Source organism: Oncorhynchus mykiss, chromosome 6, assembly GCF_057628025.1.
Source record: "Oncorhynchus mykiss isolate SJ-2025 chromosome 6, ASM5762802v1, whole genome shotgun sequence".
NCBI lineage: Eukaryota > Metazoa > Chordata > Actinopteri > Salmoniformes > Salmonidae > Oncorhynchus > Oncorhynchus mykiss.
This window is the reverse complement of record NC_143027.1, coordinates 16,861,138-16,882,550: the sequence shown is the minus strand read 5'-3', so window position 1 is coordinate 16,882,550 and position 21,413 is coordinate 16,861,138. Positions and strand designations below refer to the sequence as shown.

Genomic DNA, 21,413 nt, shown 5'->3' with positions numbered 1-21,413 from the left:
TCATCAACCACAGAAAGGCCAAGAGATAATATGAAAGCACATCAACACGACAAGATCACTTCAAACAAGCAGGAAGAGAACGCTGTCAAAATGAGAAAGTGATGCGTAGAGGTCTGGAGACAGCCAAATGCAGTGTAAACTGTCTCCAGGAATATCCTCTGGTTGCATCCTCCGCTGGCTAGCTTTCAAAAGGCATCACCATAAGTCTGCCTTGACTAGCTGACATTTCTTCAAGCCTAAAATGTTGGTTCAAATAAATAAATCACATTATTTTGAATTCTTTAAATTCTGAATGAATTGAAGGTACCTGAAATACACGTGCTAATGTCAACCATTTCTGTCAGTTCTATTCTTTAAATACAAATACTTGTACATGTAAACAGGGACTTCCCTCATTAACATTTGCGGACTAACTTTGTGCCAAAGCCCCAAGTTATGTTTTCCTTATTCTGGAGCGCGTGCTACGGGTGGGTGCTGCTATGGTGACTACTGAGCTGAGATAAGGCGGAGCTTTACCTAGCAAAGACTTACAGATGACCTGGAGCCAGTGGGTTTGGCGACCTGTATGCTCTCGTTGGCTGGAGAGCATACAGGTCACAGTGGTGGGTAGTATATGGGGCTTTGGTGACAAAACGGATGGCACGGTGATAGACTGTATCCAATTTGCTGAGTAGAGTGTTGGAGGCTATTTTGTAAATGATCGTCGAAGTCGAGAATCAGTAGGATAGTCAGTTTTACGAGGGTATGTTTGGCCGCATGAGTGAAGGATGCTTTGTTGTGAAATAGGAAGCCAATTCTAGATTTAATTTTGGATTGGAGATGCTTAATGTGAGTCTGGAAGGAGAGTTTACAGTCTAACCAGACACCTAGGTATTTGTAGTTGTCCACATATTCTAAGTTAGAACCGTCCAGCGTAGTGACGGGCGGGCAGGCAGGTGCGGGCAGCGATTGGTTAAAGAGCATGCATTTAGTTCTACTTGCATTTAAGAGCAGTTGGAGGCCACGGAAGGAGTGTTGTACGGCATTGAAGCTCGTCTGGAGGTTTGTTAACACAGTGTCCAAAGAAGGGCCAGAGGTATACAGAATGGTGTCGTCTGCGTAGAAGTGGATCAAATAATCACCAGCAGCAAGAGCAACATCATTAACGTATACAGAGAAAAGGGTCGGCCCGAGAACTGAAACCTGTGGCACACCCATAGAGACTGCCAGAGGTCCGGACAACAGGCCCTCCGATTTGACACCCTGTGAGATGTCTTCCACCAAGGCACCTTCAAGTTCCCAGACATTTCTGGGGGGGAATGGCCCTAGCCCTCACCCTCCGATCCAACAGGTCCCAGATTGAGATCCGGGCTCTTCATTGGCCATGGCAGAACACTGACATTCCTGTCTTGCAGGAATTCACACACAGAACGAGCAGTATGGCTGGTGCCATTGTCATGCTGGAGAGTTATGTCAGGATGAGCCTGCAGGAAGGGCACCACATGAGGGAGGAGAATGTCTTCCCTGTAATGCACAGCATTGAGATTGCCTGCAACGACAGCAAACTCAGTCCTATGATGCTGTGACACACCGCCCCAGACCATGACGGACCCTCCGCCTGCAAATCCATCCCGCTCCATAGTACAGGCCTCGGTGTAATGCTCATTCCTTCGACGAGAAACTCGAATTTGACCATCACCCCTGGTGAGACAAAACCCTCAGTCGAGCCTCTCTCAGCCTATTGCTGACAGTCTGAGCACTGATGGAGGGATTGTGCGTTCCTGGTGTAACTCGGTCAGTTGTTGTTGCATTCCTGTACCTGTCCCGCAGGTGTGATGTTCAGATGTACCGATCCTGTGCAGGTGTTGTTACACGTGGTCTGCCACTGCGAGGACGATTGGCTGTCCATCCTGTCTCCCTGTAGCGCTGTCTGAGACGTCTCACAGTACGGACATCGCAATTTATTGCCCTGGCCACATCTGCAGTCCTCATGACTCCTTGCAGCATGCCTATAGGCACGTTCATGCAGATGCGCAGGTACCCTGGGCATCTTTCTTTTGGTGTTTTTCAGTCAGTAGAAAGGCCTCTTTAGTGTGCTAAGTTTTCATAACTGTGACCTTAATTGCCTACCGTCTGTAAGCTGTTAGTGTCTTAACGACCGGTCCACAGGTGCATGTTCATTAATTGTTTATGGTTCATTGAACAAGCAAGGGAGAGTGTTTAAACCCTTTACAATGAAGATCTGTGAAATTATCTGAATTTTACTAATTATATTTGAAAGACAGGGTCCTGAAAAAGAGAGTTTCTTTTTTTTCTGAGTTTATATGCCTACATAAATAACTGTACAGCCTCTGTAAAATAAAATGTTCTACTGACAGAGCAGAGGGTGTTTATCGGTCTTTTAGTGCAGTCAGTCCATGGTGAATAGGCCAGCGGGAGTGCATCCCCTAAGGCAGTGTGAAGAGCCAACCTGGATCAAAGAGAAGTCTTCACTGGGGATTATTAAATTACAAACAGTTAACTGCCTACCGCCGCACACCATTGCATCAATCTTTTTTCTGATGTCTTGTTTGATACAGTATCTTATAAAGTGTTTAGACTTAGTATCGATACATTTTTATAACCATGTGGTAAAAACAATGAACCTCAGTATTTTAGTTTTAGCATGCTAGCAGATGCACAATGACTGGAAGTCTATGGGTAATGCTAGTTAGCAATTGCGCTTGTGCTAGTTAGCAACTTCCTTATAACTGTACACAGAGACATAAATATGGTATCAACGAGTTCATCCGACTCTGGGGAAGTAGATAAAGGGCCTCATTGCCAAAATCCCAAAGTATCCCTTTAACACTAACAATCAAAAATGTGCTCAGTCTTCAGACATTTTGGGCATTGGATAAACCAAACAATGCAGTTATGTCCCAAAGGTCTCCGTTTCAGTGCGAGTGTCACACAACAGCACTGTGATGCGAGAAAGATTACCTTTTCCTCTCCAAAGCACAAAAATTCCATTATCCAAAGTGTTTATATGAATACAAAGGAATTCTGAGTAGAGCACTCAGACTCAAGTTCAAAGACGACTTTAAAGAGCAACTCTAGGTACAGATCGTAAACAACGCAGGAAACAACGCAGGAAGCTTGTGGTTTTTCATCTCCAAATTGGAAAAATGTGTTTTCCCACCACTTTAGTTCAGTCCAGTGCCGAAAGGCACAGATCATCAGACAACTTCAGACAAACATTACCAGGGCTGTTTACTGTAGGGCTGACCCCAATTAGTCAACTGGTCGATTGTTTGGTTGATAGGCTGTTGGTCAAACAATAATCTTTTGTCGAGCAGTAGGAAATATATATGACTAATCCATTGCGCAAGCCGCTGGATGACAGTCCAAGAAGGGGATGTGGTTAAGATGCACATCTCTCTCCAGAATGCCCTCTCTCCCATCAATTTGTTTCATAACTTTATTGTGTGAATTGTTTGTGTTTGATTGTTAGTGTCTATCAATTCCCCATTACATACATCACCAGTAGTACATTTACCGTTAATTCCTATCATTTCAAATCTACAATGTTTGTTTGGTTACGTTAATTTCTGGTAATGCATTCAGTACCTGACTGGGGCCAAGCTTCTTCCATCCAGGACCTCTATACCAGGAGGTGTCAGAGGAAGGCCCTAAAAATGGTCAAAGACTCCCCCCCACCCTAGTCATAGACTGTTCTCTCAGGCTACCGCACGGCAAGCGGTAGCGGAGTGCCAAGTCTAGGTCCAAAAGGCTAGCTAGCTTCTTCCCCCAGGCCATAAGACTCCTGAACATCTAATCAAAGGTCTACCCAGACCCCTCTGTTACGCTGCTGCTACTCTCTGGTTTATTATTTATGTATAGTCACTTTAACTCTACCTACATGTACATATTACCTTATTGTCAGAGTGGGCATGTTGTTTGCAGAACACACAACCTATGCTTGTGAGAAACAAGTTTGTTTATTTAATTCCATTGACAAGTTGTCAATTTAGTCAGTGTCTCTTGTTTGGAGTGCTCCTGTCAATGTTGAGTAAGGACATGCACCTGATTACGCATAGAAGTAAGCCTATAGGCTACTTAGCCTGCATGTAAATGTAGGCATATGAATGTGCCCATCTGGGGATCTGATAGTATTTATGATTGGCTTAACGCACCACCACTAATGAGCTGTGGAGCTTCTCAAAGTAATGTTTTCTTAACCTAAAACAGCAAGCAAACAAAGTCTGTTTTTAGATCCATTGAGAATGACAATAGTTTGTCAATGTATTTTACTCATATTTCCATCTCTCTCCCTTTCGATAACCACTCAGCATGAAAGGGAAAAATATCATGCTCTGATCCAGTGGTAACGTCATAAAATTGGCCTACCTGATGAGCTCTTATACCTTGCACAAATAGCCTACAGCCGTGTCTGTCCCGAGCTCACTGGCACAGGAATCTCTGCGGACCCAAGTTGATACAAATGTTTCAAGTTTGTCGCAGATTGCGGTAGCCAATGTGATTTATAGGATATATTCTACCTGCAGGATGCAATGTTTTTATTTGTTGTCTTTATGTAGGCAATTTTAAATAGTTGACAATGGCAATAGAAGTTCGTTTTTGGGTTTGTATAATTTTTATTTGGATAGAAAATGTAAATAAACACATGACAATGATTGAGATACAAATACGTTATTATAAATGATATGAAACTGTTCCACGAAAATGTGCATATGAAAACCATAACTGGCACACAGATCGGTAGAAATAGTAAGATAAGTGGTCATTCCACATGAGAAAGGTTGCCGACTCCTTGTAGCCTATTACTGGCAACTTCAGGAGAGTAACAGCAGAATCTGCAAAGCCAGCAGGAGCGAAAGGAGGATGGTCAGGTCAGGTTAAGGCTTTTTTCTTCTGGTTATCTTGATCTCTGGCTCCCTCTGGAGTCATGTGTTTCTTATTTCATCAAACAGTGTGATTAAAGCATCAGACAAGTTCAATACATATAGTTTATTTTATAAAAATAAAAAACACACGTTAAAATGTTGTTTTTTTCTCTCCCTAGGTCAACCAATATAAAAAAAATTTGTCAGGGACAGACCTTGTTTACTATGGTAGCCTACTTGCTCACTACTATACATCACACTTTCTCCTGGGATATTTAGGTTAGACAAAACTCAGTGAAGTGACAAACAACAATCCTGAGGGATTAATTTTTTGGTGGAGGACTGTCCCAGAGGATAAAACAGTATTGGTTATCCCTGTTTGCAGCTCTGATCCTACTCCTGGAGTGAATGTGCTGTCTGTGCAGACGGGTCTGACCCAGTAGTCTGTAGTATTAGGACTTCTTCCCCAAACCTTTCCTCATTGTGCCCAACATTTCAACCTCCGATAAACTAACAGTCTGCCATAAACCTATTCACACTATTATGACTATTCAGTCATCACTGTTGTACTGAGCTGAGCAGTTTCTGATGTCATGTGCTAGACTAGAGAACAGCACTGCATGTCAGGATAAACAATCTTGGGGAGGGGGACAATTCCTGTGAGGGGTTGAGTTCTACTTCTGAGGGGGCAGGTCAGGGGTCATGCTTGTGGCCTCTCCGGCAGCGTGCCGGTGTCAAATCACAACCCCAAAAATAAATAATATATTTTTTAAATATTATTTTTAGAGATACCAGTGCTGAGAGTTTGTCATTGAAGAGCAGTATAGAGGTACAACCCTGGTGAGAGGCTATATTATGATGCAATGTTATTTTTTTTAGACGTTGACAGATGTGACCCTACACCCCCAAAGCCTTGACCGGGGAGCACGTGCCGTCAGCCCAGCAACAGTGCTGCTACTGTTACACTCCCAGTCATGTACCCCTCACATGTCACCCTTGGAAAAACAGCCTGTCACACACCCCTCTGAGCCCCTCACATGTCACCCTGGAAACAACAGCCAGTCGCATGGCCGGGAGTTTGTCCTGGCAACCTGAACATACTAGGAAAAACAAAACCCTACTTATACTAGTTCGGGGATGTCAAACATACGGCCAGGCCCAAACTACTAAAATGACTCTGTGTCTTTCACAAATCATGCTAAAAGCAAGCTAAGAGGCTGGGGAATGCGTTAGGGCTGTGTCGACACCAGTAGCACAATTTTGGGGCAAAAATGAAAACATGAAGCGGACTAAACTCTTTGGTTCTTTGAAAACCTGCTGTATGTAAAATAGTGTGCTATAGCTTGGAAAATAAATAAACGCGACTCTGGATGACAACATAAGGATGTTTGTTTAGAACATTAGGCTGTTTTCCTAAAGAAGTTAAATCCACTTTCTGTTTTGTTTCCTTGCCATGATACTAACGAGTATCACAATAATGGTATCGTCCCAGCCCAAGCATGTGTCGGGGCAGCAGGGTAGCCTAGTGGTTAGAGTGTTGGACTAGTAACCGAAAGGTTGCAAGTTTAAATCCCCGAGCTGACATGGTACAAATCTGTCGTTCTCCTAGGCCGTCATTGAAAATAAGAATTTGTTCTTAACTGACTTGCCTAGTTAAATAAAGCTAAAATAAAAAATGTGTCCCATCAGAATTCCCAGATGGAGATAAACGTGTATTCTTATGGTATGTTACAGTATGATGTCCCTGAAACTGCTGCTTGATCAAGCCCAGTGGATCAGACATGATAACATTACTACAGGAATGCTAAGGTATGACTGCGTGGCGTTGTGGGGATCCCTCACTGCACAACTGTACATGGACTAGGTTCAAAAACAAGAACTCAAGTTGGATCACCCTTCGAGGAAGCAGTAGGATTAAAAGCAAGAGAGGCAGTGCAGTCAGATAGACTGCCGACCTCTCTTTGAACTAGAGGTCGACCGATTATGATTTTTCAACACCAATTGTTGGAGGACCAAAAAAAGCCAATACTGATTAATCGGACGATATATATATATATATATATATATATATATATATATATATATATATATATATATATATATTTGTAATAATGACAATTACAACAATACTGAATGAACACTTATTTTAATATAATACATATATAAAATTAATTTAGTCTCAAATAAATAATGAAACATGTTCGATTTAGTTTAAATAATGCAAAAAACAGTTTTGGAGAAGAAAGTAAAAGTGCAATATGTGCCATGTAAAAAGCTAACGTTTAAGTTCCTTGCTCAGAGCATGATAACATATGAAAGCTGGTGGTTCCTTTTAACATGAGTCTTAAACTTCTTAACTGGGAATATTGAAGGTTGTAGTTATTATAGGAATTATAGGACTATTTCTCTCTATACCACTTGTATTTCATATATCCTTGACTATTGGATGTTCTTATAGGCACCATAGTATTGCCAGCCTAATCTCGGGAGTTGATAGGCTTGAAGTCATAAACAACACAATGCTCGAAGCACAGCGAAGAGCTGCTGGCAAACGCAATAAAGTGCTGTTTGAATGAATGCTTACGAGCCTGCTGCTGCCTACCACCGCTCAGTCAGACTGCTCTATCAAATCATAGACTTAATTATAATATAATAAACACACAGCAATATGAGCCTAAGGCTCCATTAATAAGGTCAAATCCGTAAACTATAATTTCAAAAACATAACGTTTATTCTTTCAGTGAGAAATGGAACCGTTCCATATTTTATCTAACAGGTGGCATCCTTAAGTCTAAATATTAATGTTACATTGCATAATGTTCAATGTTATGTCATAATTATGTACAATTCTGGCAAATTAATTAGTCTTTGTTAGGAAGAAATGGTCTTCACACAGTTCACAACAAGCCAGGCGGCCCAAACTGCTGCATATACTCTGACTCTGCTTGCACAGAATGCAAGAGAAGTGACACAATTTCAATAGTTAAAATATATTTATGATAGCAGGCAATATTGACTAAATATGCAGGTTTAAAAATATATACTTGTGTATCGATATTAAGAAAGGCATTGATGTTTCTGGTTAGGTACATTGGTGCAACGACAGGGCTTTTTTTGCGAATGCTCTTGTTAAATCATCACCCGTTTGGCGAAGTAGGCTGTGATTTGTTGATAAATTAACAGGAACCGCATTGATTATATGCAATGCAGGACAAGCTAGATAAACTAGTAATATCCTCAACCATGTGTAGTTAACTAGTGATTATGTTAAGATTTATTGTTTTTTATAAGGTTAATAATAGCTAGCACCTTACTTTGGCTCCTTGCTGCACACTCGTAACAGGTGGTCAGCCTGCCACGTAGTCTCCTCGTGGAGTGCAATGTAATCGCCCATAATCGGTGTCCAAAAATGGCGATTACCGATTGTTATGAAAACTTGAAATTGGCCCTAATTAAATCGGCCATGCCGGTCGACCTCTACTTTGAACCATACTCTGCCCAGGAGTAGCTAGACATTGCCCCCACACAGAGCTGGCTATCATCAATGACTGATGATACTATTACTGTCCCTGCTGCATTAAGCTATGCCCTGGGCCATATTCATGAAGTATCTCAGTAGGAGTGCTGATCTAGGATCAGTTCCCCCACAGTTCATATAATCCTATTCATTATGATCCAATCTGATCCTAGATAAGCACTGCTTCTCTGAAATGCTTTGTGAATACTGGCCATGATCTCCTCCCAGGGGCCCATCCACACAAGTAATCCTGTCCTGTCCAAAACGACCCCAGAGTGTTGATGAACAACTATATGCTCCATCTTTGGCAGGGAGGCAATATGTTTGGAGAAGCCTTTTGGGGGGGGGGGGGGGGGGGGGTGTGCGCGCTGGGACCCACTTCCTCCCCATAAAGGCATTATTTCACCCACACAAAACTGTGCAGATTAAAAGCTCCCGAATACCACTCCAGACTGAGGAATTTCGACAACTAAATAGGCTACACTCACTCATTAAGAAGATAAACTGATATAAATCACAAAGTCTTATTTAGACACAGTGATTACATAATGTATATAAGGAAATAAACAGCTGATCAACATGTAGTCTCTAGAAAAATTTAATTAATTTGTTAAAAGACACAACTGGACAGAATTGACAGAAGAGAGGGAAAAAAAAGTGACAGGATACCATACTGCAGGATTCAACTAGATTCAGCTGTGGGATGATTTGTTCTTGAGTGGATGGTCAGGGGCCCGGAACATAACTACAATTATAAACTGGGTGGTTCAAGCCCTGAATTCTGATGGGCTGAAAGCCCGGTATATCACACCGTATACCACGGGTATGACAAAACACTTCGTTTTACTGCTCTAATTACGATGGTAACCAGTTTATAATAGCAATAAGGACCTTCAGGGGTTTGTGATATATCACCAATATACCACGGCTAAGGGCTGTGTCCAGGCACACCACATTGCGCCTAAGAACTGCCCTTAGCTGTGGTATATTGGCCATATACCACATCTCCTCGGGGCTTCATCAAAATTTGACCAAAACATAATTACAACTTTGGGGGGTGAGTGGTGCAAATAAAAGTAGCAGTATCATATAATTTCAGTTATTCAAAGCAATATTACTTGTGTTTGTTATGCCGTCTGGCTCCATCAATAGATACAAGACATTCCCTCCCCTCCTACTGCAAATGGCCCTGAGGGTCACGCATTCTCATCCCCCACAACCACTTTCCCACTGTGGTGAATATTCTATTAGTCCTGGCGCAATAGGAGACAGTAAGCTAAGCATAGTAATGGGATGCACACCATTTGTGTGGCTGTTAACCTGTATATCACCTCAGTATGTGTAAGCATTGAAAATGGATCCACAGAACTGTGGATGTCTCTAAGCAGGTTTCCATCCAACCTTTTTATGTGAGTAAAGTACGTCAGATAAAATAATATAACGACGGGCCTGATGGAAACAGCAAATTGGTCCGTAAACTTTCCAAATGTCTACAAAATAAATACGCTAGACAAGGTGCGATATTTTTTGTGTCAGTAAAATCTATTAGACAGTGGTGGATGATAGGAATCAAATTAAGCCGGTAATGTTTCGGTATATCTATTCTGTGGTGCCTCTAGTCATGGCCCCAAATGTTTTCATGCAGCGCCCTCCTTTGGAGAAGGGGAGAAGTGCTATTGAACTAGGGTGGATTATCAAAGGCTCATCCAGGCTCTGAAGTGTGCACTCCCTTAGTCTGCGCTTACTTACACCAATCCAATGTTATTCAATCCATGAGTGGAGTGCGCAAGTATACACTTTGGGTAGGGATTCGGAACACAGCCCATGTATCTCTTTCCCTACTACTGATGAGGTCGTGTTTCATGATGTTATTAGAACATTGCTTTCAATTTGATAACAACATCATTCACAGAAAACCTTCAAAAACATCCCTCCAGAGACTAGGCTATCACAGGAGGTTGGTTGCACCTTAATTGGGGAGGACAGGCTTGTGGTAATGGCTGGGGTGGAATAAGTGGAACGGTATCAAATACATGAAACACATGGGTTGATGCCATTCCATTTGCTCCGTTCCAGCCATTATTATGAGCCGTCCTCCCCTCAGCAGCTTCCACTGTAGGCGATATAAAACAAAGTGACTAAAAACATCTCTTTCCGTATTTTTCCATCAATGACAAAACGCAAGGTTTCAATTAATTAAAAAGCTGTAACACAGCCTACAGTAGTATCTTTGAACAGCCGCAGTCTTCAGCACAGTGGTAACTACACAGGACATCAGCTTGCTTCATTACACATGCAGAGAACAGAGGAGAAACCGCCTGTGTGTTGAGAGCGGCAGAAGCTATTGTGTACATTTGACAGATCCCAATGAATTATAGGATGACGTTGAAGACACTGTCTGTTTTATCTCTGGACCACAGTGGCCTGGACATGAATACATTTAGAGACAGCGGAGAAAATTGGCACCACCGTACAAGCATGTATGTGCCAGCATAACAAAAACAGATTAATTATCTATGCAAGAACATGCATTTTGTGAATGTAAATAATGAGTTGATTTGTGATGTGAATCATAACGGCATTGTCATTGCTAATGTTCTCTGCATCTGCCTTTTAACATGATCAACCTACAAAAAGACCTTTATCAGCTCAGTTTGATTTGAATGGCTTCAATAGGCTTCATTCATCTGAGACAAGATGACAAGAATTAACACACACAGACACACACACACACACCTCAGTGTGAGCAAAACAGGATTATAAACTCAGCAACAAAAAAAAAGAAACGTCCCTTTTTTAGGACCCTGTCTGTCAAAGATCATTCGTAAAAATCCAAATAACTTCACAGATCTTCATTGTAAAGGGTTTAAACACTGTTTCCCATGCTTGTTCAATGAACCATAAACAATTAATGAACATGCTCCTGTGGAACGGTCGTTAAGACACTAACAGCTTACAGACGGTATAGGCAATTAAGGTCACAGTTATGAAAACTTAGGATACTAAAGAGGCCTTTCTACTGACTCAGAAAAACACCAAAAGAAAGATGCCCAGGGTTCCTGCTCATCTGTGTAAACGTGCCTTAGGCATGCTGCAAGGGGGCATGGGGACTGCAGATGTGGCCAGGGCAATAAATGACAAGGTCCGTACTGTGATACGCCTAAGACAGCGCTACAGGGAGACAGGACAGACAGCTGATCGTCCTCGCAGTGGCAGACCACGTGTAACAACACCTGCACAGGATCGGTACATACGAACATCACACCTGCGGGACAGGTACAGGATGGCAACAACAGCTGCCTGAGTTACACCAGGAACGCACAATCCCTCCATCAGTGCTCAGACTGTCCACAATAGGCTGAGAGAGGCTGGACTGAGGGCTTGTAGGCCTGTTGTAAGGCAGGTCCTCACCGGCAACAATGTCGCCTATGGACACAAACCCACTGTTGCTGGACCAGACAGGACTGGCAAAAAGTGCTCTTCACTGACGAGTCGCGGTTTTGTCTCACCAGAGGTGATGGTCGGATTCGTGTTTATCGTCGAAGGAATGAGCGTTACACCGAGGCCTGTACTCTGGAGCGGGATCGATTTGGAGGTGGAGGGTCTGTCATTGTCTGGGGCGGTGTGTCACAGCATCATTGGACTGAGCTTGTTGTCATTGCAGGCAATCTCAACGCTGTGAGTTACAGGGAAGACAACCTCCTCCCTCATGTGGTACCCTTCATGCAGGCTCATCCTGACATGACCCTCCAGCATGACAATACCTCCAGCCATACTGCTCGTTCTGTGCATGATTTCCTGCAAGACAGGAATGTTTGTGTTCTGCCAAGGCCAGCGAAGAGCCCGGATCTCAATCCCATTGAGCACGTCTGGGACCTGTTGGATCGGATGGTGAGGGCTAGGGCCATTCCCCCCAGAAATGTCTGGGAACTTGCAGGTGCCTTGGTGGAAGAGTGGGGTATCTCACAGCAAGAACGGGCAAATCTGGTGCAGTCCATGAGGAGGAGATGCACTGCAGTGCTTAATGCGGCTGGTGGCCACACCAGATACTGACTGTTACTTTTGATTTTGACCCCGCCTTTGTTCACAAACACATTATTCCATTTCTGTTAGTCAAATGTCTGTGGAACTTGTTCAGTTTATGTCTCAGTTGTTGAATCTTATGCTCATACAAATATTTACACTTGTTAAGTTTGCTGAAAATAAACGCAGTTGACAGTGAGAGGGCATTTCTTTTTTTGCTGAGTTTACAAACCAAGGAATGTAGTCCAATTAAAAAATGAATTTTAAAAAGTAACTTGTTGTTGAAGTAAAACATAAGAAATAGGATGACTGATTAATTCTTCACTCAAAATTTATCCTAATGAATGTGAGGCTTCAAACTACTGCTAAGAGTATCATGACAGGAAAGGGTTCTAAATAAATAATCTAAAAAGAGAAACCCCTCTTTCTCCAATCTGACAAAGTCATTCAACGACCCGCAGAAATGATACATTAAATAAAAAAGAAACATACTTAGAACACACATGTAATACATTTCAGTGGTAACTGAAATATGTCAGCTATGCAGTCAGACATTACATACAGCAATCCTTTCATTATTCGTCCAACAATCCCACCAGCCAGCAAGCAGAGATCTCTGTGCAATATTCATGTACACTGACAGTTTAGTCCCTTGAGCCTGCAACCTCAGGGCACAGTGTGGAATGGGGATTAAGCTAAGCATAGTAAAGGGATGGACACCATTTGTGTGGCTGTTAACCTGTATACCACCTCAGTATGTGTAAGCATTGAAAATGGATCCACAGAACTGTGGATGTCTTTAAGCAGGTTTCCATCCAACCTTTTTATGTGAGTAAAGTACGTCAGATAAAATAATGTAACGACGGGCCTGATGGAAACAGCAAATTGGTCGGTAAACTTTCCAAATGTCTACAAAATAAATACGCTAGACAAGGTGGGATCTTTTTGTGTCGGTAAAATGTATTATGCAAGAAAGTGCAGTGGAAATGGCTTTATACATAAATATTGCTATAATAACCATCATATCAAAGTAAACATGGAGTCACGCGATGACATGTTGTGTGGTCCTCCCACTAGACTGGTTGGGAAAGCATGCGGTTAATTAGGCTACAGATTAAATAAATGATGAACTTCACAGGGTGGTGAAAGTGCACGGTGATGAGCTTGATGCTCCTTTCCAATAAATATTGAGGGTCTTATTCTGGTGACATGATGATGAAAGCTTGGCTGCTGTTTGACAAATAAAAAAGAATCTCGCTCATTTTGTCCATAATCTCATCATGTAGGTAGCCTACTCGCACTTTATCTGTTGGCTAGAGGGCACGTTTCAAAACCAGAGTGAGCACATTCACTATATAAACGCACATTTCTTCCTGACAAAAGCATCAGTAGAGTTGAAAATGCGATGGAAACCCATTTAACGTAACTTAACATTTTTTTTAAAGTCAGTAGATGGGAATTTGACTGCAAAAGTTATTTTGATGTTCAGCACGCACAGCCTTTTATCCGTAACAAGTCAATTTAATGGAAAGCAGTGGGAAAATGCACAATTGTTTTTTTATGCAGATTTTAGAATATTCACATGAAAATCTGTCGCCAATTGGATGGAAATCTAGCTAATATGCTAGATTTAGAGATTAAGTCAATAATCTCAGTGGGTCACGGTATTGTGATTACCAGACGAGTGACGTGGCCGACTGATCCCGATTCAGGGCTTTCACACAACAGGAGGCCAACTTACAAAGCCCTGCCAGCGGTATTCTAAAGGTTTTATGAACACCTCTGCACAGGACGTCTATTGAGTCATGCAAGGGCAGAGATTATTGTGTGGAATGGGGATTAAGCTAAAGATAGTAAAGGGACCATTTGTGCGGCTGGTAACCTGTATATCACCTCAGTATGAGTAAGCATTGAAAATGGATCCACAGAACTGTGGATGTATCTAAACAGATTTCCATCCAACCTTTTTATGTGAGTAAAGAACATGTCGGGTATTAAAAAATAAAAGTCACGACAGGCCTGATGGAAATGGCAAATGTCAGACAACTTTCCAGATGTCGACAAAATTAAATACGCTAGACAAGGTGGGATCTTTTTGTGTCAGTAAAATGAATTACACAAGAAATGGTGGTGGAAACGCATTTATGAACAAATATTGATATAATAATCATCCTATTGCACACACAATAACCATCATATCGCACATGCACAGCCTTTCATCTGCAACAACTCCATTTAATGAAAATCTGTCGCCAATTGGATGGAAACCTAGCTAATATGCTAGATTTAGAGATTAAGTCCGTAATCTCAGTGGGTCACGGTATTGTGATTACCAGACGAGCGACGTGGCCAACTGATCCCGATTCAGGGCTTTCACACAACAGGAGGCCAACATACAAAGCCCTGCCAGCGGTATTCTAAAAGGTGTTCTGTACAGTGCTTCACTTGCATTATATCATGCAGGTTTTATGAACTGCACAGGACATCTACTGAGTCATGCAAGGGCAGAGATCACTGTTATTATGAGGATTCTCTGTGAAACAAAGACTTCATGTCATGAGAGAGGAGAGCATGTATCTTGAACATAGTCTTAGGCCCTGTGACAATCACTAAGAGCAGGTCAGAACTTGCCCAAGAAAAAAACACTTTAATTTCCTGTTTCCAGCATAATCTGATGATGAACACAACCCATGTTTCCAATCCATGGGAGAGGCTATGTTCATGCAGTCTCCAATCAATACAGTCGTAAAATAGATTTAACTCTCTCTTATAGCAACATTGAGACAGACAGTGATCTTCCGGATTGGAAACACTGAATAACTTCGAGACAATTTTCTCTGAATTAGCACTACTGTCTCAAAGTAAAATGACATTGTGCTGAGTATGTTGATGGTTTTGTTGTTGCTACAAAGTGCCTCATTCTAATTAGGCTGCAGACTTCATCAAAACAGAGGAGAAACAATAACAATCATGTCTGTGCATTTTCTTTACATCAATCAATGTTTAATAAAAACATTTTTTTTTAAATCTGAACAAAATGTTTGAGTGCCTAAGAGTATTTAATCATTTCCCCCCTCAATCCCTCCCCCCTTAACAATGTCAGTTGCCAAAACAACTCATAGTAAAAACTTAATTTCAATCAAGGTAACTTGGCTTACTTTCCCCAAGTGATTTAAAACACATCCAGTCAATGTGTTTGTGTCTGAAAAAGAACAGGGTCCAGAAAACACACTGGTTGCTGTTTTGTCAGCGTTCAAATCCACTTCCCACAACAGTCTGAGCGACCAGATCTTTAAAAAAACATCTGGAGAAGTTTGGGCTGACCCAATTCCACCCCAGACAACTTTGGCTAAAAACTCTATAAAAAGTAATGCCTTCATATAAGCCTATATACACAAAAGTATGTGGACACCCACATATTGGCAGTCAAATGGCCTTACTGAAGAGCTCAGTGACTTTCGATATGGCACTGTCATAGGATGTCAGGTCGTCACATTTCTGCCCTGCTAGTAGAGGTCGACCGATTATGATTTTTCAACGCCGATACCGATTACTGGAGGACCAAAAAAAGCAGATACCGATTAAAATCAGCCAATTTTTATGTATTTATATATATTTGTAATAAATGACAATTACAACAATACTGAATGAACACTGTAAAAAAGCTAACGTTTAAGTTCCTTGCTCAAACATATGAAAGCGCGTAGTTCCTTTTAACATGAGTCTTCAATATTCCCAGTTAAGAAATTTTAAGATGTAGTTATTATAGGAATTATATGACTATTTCTCTATACCATTTGTATTTCATATAGCTTTGACTATTGGATGTTCTTATAGGCACCATAGTATTGCCAGCCTAATCTCAGGAGTTGAAAGGCCTGAAGTCATAAACAGCGCTGTGCTTCAAGCATTGCGAAGAGCTGCTGGCAAATGCAGGAAAGTGCTGTTTGAATGAATGCTTACGAGCCTGCTGCTGCCTACCACTGCTCAGTCAGACTGCTCTATCAAATGTCAAATCATAGACTTAATTATAATATAATAAAAGTACAGAAATACGAGTCTTAGGTCATTAATATGGTCAAATCCAAAAACTATCATTTCGAAAACAAAACGTTTATTCTTTCAGTGAAATACGGAACCGTTCCGTATTTTATCTAACGGGTGGCATCCATAAGTCTAAATATTGCTGTTACATTGCACAACCTTCAACATTATGTCATAATTATGTAAAATTCTGGCAAAATTAATTACGGTCGTTGTTAGGAAGAAATGGTCTTCACACAGTTCACAACGAGCCAGGCGGCCCAAACTGCTGCATATACCCTGACTCTGCTTGCAAAGAACGCAAGTGAAGTGACACAATTTCCCTAGTTAAAAGTAATTCATGTTAGCAGGCAATATTAACCAAATATGCTTGTGTATTGATTTTAAGAAAGGCATGATGTTTACGGTTAAGTACATTGGTGCAACGACAGGGCTTTTTTCACTAATGCTCTTGTTAAATCATCACCCGTAGTAGGCTGTGATTTGATGATAGATTAACAGGCACTGCATTGATTATATGCAATGCAGGACAAGCTAGTTAAACTAGTAATATCCTCAACCATGTGTAGTTAACATAATCACAAGTTAAGATTGATTGTTTTTCATAAGTTTAATGCTAGCTAGAAACTTACCTTGGCTCCTTGCTGCACTCCCGTAACAGGTGGTCAGCCTTCCATGCAGTTTCCTTGTGGAATGCAATGTAATTGGCGTCCAAAAATGCCAATTACCGATTGTTATGAAAACTTGAAAATCGGCCCTAATTAAATCGGCCATGCCAATTAATCGGTCGACCTCTACCTGCTAGAGCTGCCCCGGTCAACAGTAAGTGCTGTTATTGTGAAGTGGAAACATCTAGGAGCAACAACACCTCAGCTGCAAAGTGGTAGTTCACACAAGCTCACAGAATGGGATTGTGAGTTCTGAAGCGAGTAAAAATCCTCTGTTCTCGGTTGCAACACTCACTACTGAGTTCCAAACTGCCTCTGGAAGCAACTTCAGCACAAAAACTGTTTGTCGGGAGCTTCATGAAATGGGTTTCCATGGTCGAGCAGCCACACACAAGCCAAAGATCACCATGCGCAATGCCAAGCGTCGGCTGTGGTGTAAAGCTCGCCACCGTTGGACTCTGAAGCAGTGGAAAAGCGTTCTTTGGGAGTGATGAATCACGCTTCACCATCTGGCAGTCTGACAGACGCCAGGAGAACACTACCTGCCCTAATGCATAGTGCCAACTGTAAACTTTGGTGGAGCAGGAATAATGGTCTGGGGCTGTTTTTCAAGGGAAATCTTAACGCTACAGCATACAATGACATTCTAGATGATTCTGTGCTTCCAACTTTGTGGCAACAGTTTGGGGAAGGCTCTTTCCTGTTTCAGCATGACAATGCCCCCATGCACAAAGGAGGTCCATACAGAAATGGTTTGCCGAGATCGTTGTGGAAGAACTTGACTGGCCTGCACAGAGCCCTGATCCCATCAAACACCTTTGGGATGGATTGGAACGCCGACTATGAGCCAGGCCTAATTGCCCAACATCAGTTCCCAACCTCACTAATGCTCGGGCTGAATGGAAGCAAGACCCCACAGCAATGTTCCAAAATCTAGTGGAATGCCTTCCCAGAAGAGTGGAGGCTATTATAGCAGCAAAAGGGGGGACCAACTCCATATTAATGCCCATGATTTTGATATGAGATAGAGAATGAGACATACTTTTGGTCATGTAGTGTATATGTGCAATTATACGTCTAGGTCTACTGTCTATACATAAGTGCTGCAAAAATACATGTTTATTTTTTGCATGCCTACAGCATTGCATAGATAATTGAGAGACAATTGCTGTCATTGTTCAAACCCGGGACTGCAAAGCGAGGCTCCAGTGATCAGAGTCCAGGGTTTCTCTTTGCCTTCATTTCATTTCTTAGACTAGTGCAACCCACATTCTGCAGCTTTGTAATCTAACAAATATGCATCGCTGAAAGAATGTTCCAACAACCTCCAGCCCCTGAAAAATCTCTGCCATGCTGCAAGCAGTTTAGAGGACACATGAAGCCTTGACAGGGGCAGGTTTCAGTTAGTTGTTTTCCCCCCTTCATAAATGCAATTCATGCCTCTGGAGAGGGTGGTAATACAGCTGTGATAGGATCTAACCCTTTTGGAATCCTAGCCCTCTTAGGCATGTCACATACGCTCAGTCACCAACCCCTCAGTCTGGTCTGCTCCTTCATACAGTACCTAGTGCTGCTCCCGCCCACCTGCGCCCACCCGCTGCCGTGAGAGGCTTCTCTGTGAGAAGCCTGGGGGCTGCGAATTCTCCAATTCTCCACAGCTCTGCTCTTCCAAAAACAAGAGTAATCTCTGGAGCTCTCTCAAATCAGCAGTGTTCCAAAATCTGTCGTTGTTTAAAGCCAAGGCCAGGCCAGAAATACAGGCAGAGGTGTTTCACGCCAGGCTGCGGAAAATGTCTCATGAGCAGGAAACAGAGGTCTGGGTGACCTACTTGAGTCTGCATGCTGTTCCCATCTTTTTTGTAGTCGTGCATATGACCAATGTGAGATATTGGGTATTTATTAGGTACAACCATCTAGTAGTGGGTCGGACCCCCCTTTTCCTCCAGAACAGCGGTACATTCATGCTGTGAACAGCCTGTTCCATCTCATCCCAAAGATGCTTTATTGGGTTGAGGTCTGGGGACTGTGCAGACTGTGCTTGCCACTCAAGTAAATTGAACTCACGGTCATATTCCAGGCAATTTTTTTTCACTCCTCAATTGTCCTCAAATGTTGGTGATCGCGTGCCCACTGGAGCTGCTTCTTCTTGTTTTTAGCTGATAGGTGTGGAACCCGGTGTGGTCGTCTGATGCAATAGCCCATCCATGACAAGGATCAACGAGTTGTGCGTTCCAAGATGCCGTTCTGCACACCACTGTTGTACCGCCATTTTTATTTATCCGTTATTTTACCAGGTAAGTTGACTGAGAACACGTTCTCATTTGCAGCAACGACCTGGGGAATAGTTACAGGGGAGAGGAGGGGGATTAATGAGCCAATTGTAAACTGGGGATTATTAGGTAACCGTGATGGTTTGAGGGCCAGATTGGGAATTTAGCCAGGACACCAGGGTTAACACCCCTACTCTTACGATATGTGCCATGGGATCTTTAATGACCTCAGAGAGTCAGGACACCCGTTTAACGTCCCATCCGAAAGACAGCACCCTATACAGGGCAGTGTCCCCAATCACTGCCCTGGGGCATTGGGATATTTATTTAGACCAGAGGAAAGAGTGCCTCCTACTGGCCCTCCAACACCACCTCCAGCAGCATCTGGTCTCCCATCCAGGAACTGACCAGGACCAACCCTGCTTAGCTTCAGAAGCAAGCCAGCAGCGGTATGCAGAGTGGTATGCGGATGACATTTGTTGGTTGGATGCCCGCCTGTTAGCTTACACAATTCTTGCCATTGTCCTTTTGATCGCTCTCGTCAAAGAGCTGTTTTCACCCACAGGATTTTGCTGACCGGATGTTTTTTGTTTGACACCATTCCCGGTAAACCCTAGATACTGGTGTGTGAAAAACCCTAGATACTGGTGCGTGAAAAGCCCAGGGGGACAGCCATTTCTGAGATACTGGATCCGGCTCACTTGGCACCGACGATTATACCACGCTCAAAGTCGCTTAGGTCACTTGTTTTGCCCATTCTAACGTTCAATCAAACAGTAACTGAATGCCTCACTGACTGTCGGCCTGCGTTATATAAAAAACCATGGCCATGTGACTCGCTGTCTGTAGGAGCGATCCATTTTTGTGACCGGGATGGTGTACCTAACTGTCCGGTGAGTGTAACCTTCACTGTTGGCTTTCAAATCCCAGTTTTGGTTGTGGAGAAGGTTCTACTTGAGACTGGTCCTCATCACTACAGTGAAGGATATCTTTATACTCAAAGATAACTAGTGATACCAGATAAAGGATTGCTCTAAACACCCTAAATCAGCTTATTACTCCACCCAGCTCTGGCCAACAAAAACTTTGCCAAAACTTCAGTGCTAATTCCAGGTCTTGTGCTCTGCATTGGCTTTCATCTAGAGCTGGGCGATAAAGGGAAAACGTCCATATCACCAAAAATAGACTCAATTATCACAATAACGATCAATCTAAGGATAAATAAATAACATTAATGTGCACCAGTTACTTTAAAAAAAATACTCACTGAGCTGACAGAGAATGCCACGAGTGTGCAAAGCTGTCATCAAGGAAAAGGGTGGCTACTTTGAAGAATCTCAAATATAAAATATATTTTCTTGGTTACTAAATGATTCCATACGTGTTATTTCATAGTTTTGATGTCATCACTATTATTCTATAAATGTAGAAAAACAGTAAAAATAAAGAAAAACCCTTGAATGTGTAGGTGTGTCCAAACTTTTGACTAGTACTTTTTAAACATTTTATTTCACCTTTATTTAACCAGGTAGGCTAGTTGAGAACAAGTTCTCATTTACAACTGTGACCTGGCCAACATAAAGCAAAGCGACACAAACAACAACAGAGTTAAACATAGAATAAACAAACATACAGTCAATAACACAATATACTTTTTTTCTATGTACAGTGTGTGCAAATGAGGTAAGATAAGGGAGGTAAGGCAATAAATAGGCCATAGTGGCAAAATAATTACAATTTAGCAATTAAACACTGGAGTGATAGATGTGCAGATGATGATGTGCAAGTAGAGATACTGGGGTGCAATGGAGCAAAAATAACAGTATGGGATGAGGTAGTTGGATGGGTTATTTACAGATGGGCTATGTACAGGTGCAGTGATCTGTGAGCTGCTCGGAAAGCTGGTGCTTAAAGTTAGTAAGGGAGATATGTTTCTCCAGCTTCAGTGATTTTTTCAGTTAGTTCCAGTCATTGGCAGCAGAGAACTGGAAGGAAAGGCGGCCAAAGGAAGAATTGGGTATAGGG

At 42.2% G+C, this 21,413-nt stretch overlaps 1 protein-coding gene across 1 annotated transcript in view; it reads right to left on the bottom strand.

Moving 5' to 3' along the window:
* The window catches only part of dab2ipa (DAB2 interacting protein a), a 125,713-nt gene that overhangs the window by 88,061 nt on the left and 16,239 nt on the right, over nt 1-21,413 (bottom strand). The gene's annotated exons all lie outside the window — the stretch shown is intronic.